General features: G+C 37.0%; 1 protein-coding gene across 1 annotated transcript in view; it reads right to left on the reverse strand.

The window, feature by feature from the left end:
• LOC114136629 (cadherin-6-like) overlaps positions 1-5,380 on the reverse strand; it is a 91,731-nt gene extending 86,351 nt beyond the window's left edge. Inside the window, exon 1 of the mRNA XM_028004748.1 lies at positions 5,154-5,380. The gene's annotated coding sequence lies outside the window, so the exon portion shown is untranslated. The remainder of the gene's footprint in view (positions 1-5,153) is intronic.
• Between the last annotated feature and the right edge of the window lie 620 nt (positions 5,381-6,000).

Here is a 6,000-nt window from a genome sequence, read left to right on the forward strand (position 1 = left end):
GAAAAAGTAAACAAAAAAATATATATATATATATATTTATTTATTTTATATTATTTATTTTTGACGAAAAAGTCAGAATTCTAAAAAGAAATTTCAAAATGTTTGAAAAAGTCAAAATTCTGAAAAACATTTTATTATGAAGAGAAAAACGGATTTCTCAGAAAAGTCGGAATTCAAAAAAATAATTAAAAATCCTGAGAAAAATTTTCAAAATTCTGAGAAAGTAGCCAAAATTTTGAGGAAAAAAAGTCTGAAATCTTTTAAACAAAATTGGAATTGTGAGAAAAGATGTCAAACTTATGAGAAAAAAAAAAAATCTGAATTCTGTTGTTTTTTTCCCAGATCTTGTTGTTGATCTACAGAGGATGCTACTACTGGTGGAAATGACAAAGAAGACAACAGGAAGTGGTTGGAGGATGATTTTTAATGACTTGTTGTGCAAGTTATTCATCTGTAATTTTAATCACGTTCTTAGTTAGTTGGAAACTCTGTAAGGTACAAATTGTGTTTTTCTGACATGAGCGGAATATCAACGAAGTTTAGCAAACACATTTGTAATGAAAACGCAGCTACTGACCTAAATCTCTCTCCACATTGTGGAGTCCGTTGCCCATAGCAACAGTAATGTTATCGTTTCATGTCACGCATCAGAAGTCGAATATCATCTCTTCCCTTTAGGTTGCTTTCCCTCCAATTACAGTTCCAACCGTGCCATAAATAGACGTCTCTGAAGGGAATCCGTCTCATTAGGCAAAGACCGAGTTATGAAGTTCCCACTCTGCCTGCGAGGAAATTTGTTCCAACGGACAAACGAATGATCAACGCAACAAAGCAACTTCTCATTGCATGAAGGAAATGTTGACCAATGCCCTCAAACGGGCAACTGCGTCTCCGAGGGATTCTTTCTTTCCAGCTCACATGGTGCACATGTTCACCTAATGACCCAGATAAATAAAGACATTAATTAAATGGTGAAAACTACAACTAACTGGAACTATATTGTGTATTATTCAAGCTAACTAAAACATAGCGTTCTTTATTTTCGTGTTTATGAATCTATTTATTAGCTTTTCAGTCTGATTGAAATTGACTCTTTCCTCCTGGCGACACTTACGCTTTTCCACAAAATGCCGGATGACAGAAGTTGGGATGAAACGGCAAAGTCAGTCAGTTGTTTAACAATAACTGGAAAATTTTTTTTGAAAATAAAAACTTTTGAACCATAATCAATGGAAGATTGACCAACATATTTGACGTGAATTTATGACTTTGACGATGGAACTCATCAAAATGTTTGTGACTGGTTTCTCAAACGGTGACTGTATGTTGTTGTTTAACGTTTTTATGATTGAACTGCCTTGTTGCTGAAATGTACTTTGCTAATTATCTTGATTGATTGAAAATGGTTTCTTCTATTGAGTATTTATTATCCTACTGATGTAAACATAATCAAAACACTTTGACCCATTTTTAATTCTGCACTTGATTCTGACCAAAGTATGAAAATATTAAATCTACTACTGTAACTTATAAAAAAAACGAATCAATATTTAACTAATAATGCTTAACAAAAAATTAGCAAACAAAAAAATTAAGTAAAACCAAAAAGTACAACAAAATAAAACTAAACTGTAACAGAAAACCCAAAATTATTAAAACCTTGTCTGAACAAAATAATTTAAAAATAAACAATAAATCAATTGATCGCATGATAAACTAATACGAGCTCAATAATTTCAAATTACCTGAAAACAATATTACTGTTTATTGCAATAACTTCTGGAACAACTTATCGTCTATTAAGAGTCCTCAAATCTTTGCAGTAACATCAACAGACTGACTTTACTGCATCCTAATTTTCTTTTCCGTATTGTTTGGTTCTAAAAACCTCAAACATTCAACCCACATCCTTAGTTGTTCACTCAAAAACCCATTGAAGTAACCAAATACGGCCCAGAAGGCCGTGATATTGATTGCTCCATGAACTCACGTCAGAGTTTCTGCTTCCTGTTTGAATTCGTATTAAAAGGCGAGACGTCCATCTATACATGCGACACTTTCTAGAGTCCTTACTGTTCCACAAACAGACGTCTCTGCAGGGAATCTGTCTCATCGGGAGTCATGAAGTTGCTACTGTAATTGTGAGGAAACCCAAACATTAACTTCCTGAACTTATGAGGAAAACAAGCAATGAACACGAGAATCATGGGTTGTTGTCACATGAAGGAAAAGTCTTATGCCCTCAAACAACCAACATACAACCACAAAGATTTCTTTCTACTTGATGTTTAAGCCACATGTCAGCAAACACAAAATCTTACCAAGGATTTTTGTCTAATTTACACTTGAATGAGGATTAAACTAATTTACAAGTAACTCTTAAGCTTGTTTTAAATCAATAATTTCTTAATATTGAGGAAAATGTTCTTGTTCCACTGGCAGATTACAACAGGAAACAGTGGAACTCCAATGTTTTAATCAATTTTAACAAATTATTGACTCCAAACAAGCTCTTATTTCTAGCTGAAAAGTTACCTTTAAGTCAGTTTTGTCTTATTCCAAGTGAACTAAGATACTTTCACTATTAACTAGACCAAAAATACTTGGTAAGATTAATTTTTGCAGCTTAGACATTTTAATCCAAGATGTCTAAGTTAGTTTTATTGTGAAAATCTCTGCTAAATTAGAGACACAAGGATTACACTGCAAAAACACAAAAGCTCACCAAGTATTTTTGGTCTAATTTCTAGTGCAAATATCTTGAAATAAGACAAAATTAACTCATAAGTAACTTTTCAGCTAAATATAGGAGTTTGTTTTAAGTCAGTAATTCATTAATAATGATGAAAAAATGGCAGATTATTTTACTTAAAACAAGACATTCTTTCTATGTTATAAGTGAAATAATCTGCCAGTAAAATTTGTACTTTTTAAATCAAAATTAAGGAATTTTGTTTGACTTACCACAAGCTGAAAAGGTACTTGTGGGTTAGTTTTGTTTTATTTCAAGTGTACTAAGATATTTGCACTAGAACTAGACCAAAAATACTTGAAGTAACATGTTGTGTTTTTGCAGTGAAACTCTGATCTATGAATCATTCAGACATAAAAACACACATGCCCAAAGTTAGTAAAAATAAGCAAACATGAACGTTATTGGACTGTAGAAGGAAACCAAACAGTTTGAAGAATCAATAGAGACAATATTTAATTTGGTTTAATATATGCTACGGTTGTTAGCTTTGGTTAGAGTGACTTTCAATGGATTCCTTTGTGTTAAATAAAGATGTTAGTGAATCTAATTTTCTGGCTAAAATAGGTAAAACACCTGAACTGAAATAGAAGATTTTGGCAACATTTTGTGTGACTCAGATTTAGACTCATTTAATCTACAAGACCAGAACCAAACATTCAGCTTCTATGAGGAAACAAATCTGGGAAAAACGGCAAAACAACCGAAACACTGAGCTCCTTTAAACCAACAGTAATTAACAGTAGATGGAAAATTAAACATATTTATGTGTTTTTATGATTTTGACGATGACAGTTGACAAAATGTAATATCTGTCCCAGCTGTTCTTGTCTGCGTGGTTAAAGAGAAGCGGACCTGAAGTGTGTCTGTCCACCTGCTCTCTGCTAGGAATCCATCTCATTATGGAGCATTTCACTTTATTTTAGTCGCAAAAACTTTGGACATTAAATGAAACGCAACTCCAGTATCCTGATTTCAATCAAGGCAGTTCAAAGAGCTCTAGTCATAAAAACAACAATACAAAGTCATAAAAGACACCATGCGGTCAACAACTGAGAAAACCAGAAACAAATGTTACATTTCAATGAATGGCATCAAATAACTTCAGTTGATTTGTCACCAAATGGAGGAAATGTTGACTAAACGACCCAAACACGACCCTGGAAACCCGGTTCGACACCCAGAGGGCCTGAGACGGAACCACAGAGGGAACCGGATCATTTTTAGGATCCACAGCGGCTGACGGGACTCCATTAGCTCCAGATGTTGCTGTGCAGACGACTAGAAATGCTCGATATGAGGTCCATCTGGAGCACAAATAATGCAATCAGCTCGGGTCACCGGTCATAGTCGCCTGGCCGAGGGGTAAACCCATCATCCTGTGACGTCAGAGCAACGACTAACCCTTCATCTTGAGTCGGAAAATCCCACAAAAACACTCCGGGAGAAGATATACAGGAGAAAGAGAGATGCTCCCCACGGTTAACCTGTTCGTACTGGTGGAAAACACACACACACACACACACACACACACCCACACACCCGCAGGTTTAAATATGCAGCGCCGCCCATGTTCCTCTGCTTGACTTTGATCAGCCAGATTCCACCTCTGTCCCTTTCATCTCTGAACTTCAAACCTGGACCGTCTGCTCCAGTCGGACCGGCTTTGCCTTTCACAGGGCAGCTCAGAAGTTCTTCATCCAAAAACAAAAAGACCAGAAAAAAAAATCCCTCTTCCTTTTCAAATGTAAACTCCGTCCGTTCAAAGCAGAAACTCATCCAACTTCTTGGCTGCGATCAGACACATTACCTCAGTTTTTTACAAAAAGGTTGAGCAATCTGGAGGCAACTTTTCCCTGGGTTGCACACATCGCCCCATCACTCAGGCTTAAGTAAAACAGCCTTTTATAGCCGCGCTGCATTATTCAGGCAGGACATTAAACATTCACAGACAGGTCGTGGTTGTCAATAACCCTGGAGGACGCGGTGTTTTTAGACAACTTGACTAAACTCCACATCATCTGAAGTCTGTCCGCGGCGTGGATCCGCCACCAGCGGGTACAAACCAGCAGGAAAGATGCGCATCTGATCGGCGCAGGACGCGCAACGCGTCCCCGCAGAAATACGCATCGGAAAAGTTAAAGAAACCTGGATGCGCATCGAAAATATTTTGATTTAACAAACGCAGTCATTGCTGCTCCGTTTGAGGCTTAAAGACGTGCGGACCTCTCGCTAAAATCCGGACACTGTCATTTCGCGGAGCATGTTTGGTATTTAAGCTGAAGGGATGTACAATAATAATAATAATAATAATAATAATAATAATAATAATAATAATAATAATAATAATAATAATTAATCTGCGTTTTGGAAGTTAAAAGCGAAGCAAATCCGCGCTTACCTGATTCTTGAAGTTTATTCCAGCGGAGAGAGATTTTCCCACGACGCACAAAATAGTAAAAAAAAAGAAAAACCGCAAAAGAGAAAACCCCGCACGCCGGATCGCGGAGTATCCGCTCGCTGCGGCTTTTGTTGCCCGTTGTTCCGCCCCGACTGCGCGTCTCAGCGGCGCTGCATCACTTCTCGCTGTGTGGATGTCAGAGAGGCTGAGGGGACTCTACCCTCCCATTGGCTGCCATTCACAAGTCCCTCCAGCAGAACAGGCAGAGGAGAGGGAAAAAAAGGAAAAAACACGCACACCCACGCGCACACACCCCGATATGGACCGAGAAAAACAAAGGGGAGATAGTGAGAGGCTGCGTAAACACGATGCTTAACTTCTGATTTCTGATTAACAGTCAGAGGTTGATGGCGCGTCGTGATTATTCAATAAATGATCAATTTCCGTGGAGAGCAAACAAAGGGCTGCTATACCGGAGAGCAAAATCAGCGAAAAGTTGATTTAATTCAAAAAGTTCAACTGATTTCTCTACACTGTAAAACGTTACACCTAACTTTTCCCATTTTAGGTTGCAATATCCAATTCATTTCCGTTTGCTAAATACCAGAAAATTAGTTTAAACTCAGAAATTTTAAATGCAATATGATTAAAATGCATATAGGAAGAGTGAGGGGAAAGCTTTGTAACGTTTTATACATCTGTGAAATGAATTTACAGATTTTAAATAAAAAGAAAATCTGAAAAACACCCGAATACGTCAAAAAGAAAACAAGTCTGGTTCAACTTTGGCTGCCATTTCTAGATGCCTAAAGGTGAAAAACATAAATAACCTCATGAAGAATCTAGG

The sequence above is a fragment of the Xiphophorus couchianus genome, chromosome 21 (assembly GCF_001444195.1).
Source record: "Xiphophorus couchianus chromosome 21, X_couchianus-1.0, whole genome shotgun sequence".
Lineage (NCBI taxonomy): Eukaryota > Metazoa > Chordata > Actinopteri > Cyprinodontiformes > Poeciliidae > Xiphophorus > Xiphophorus couchianus.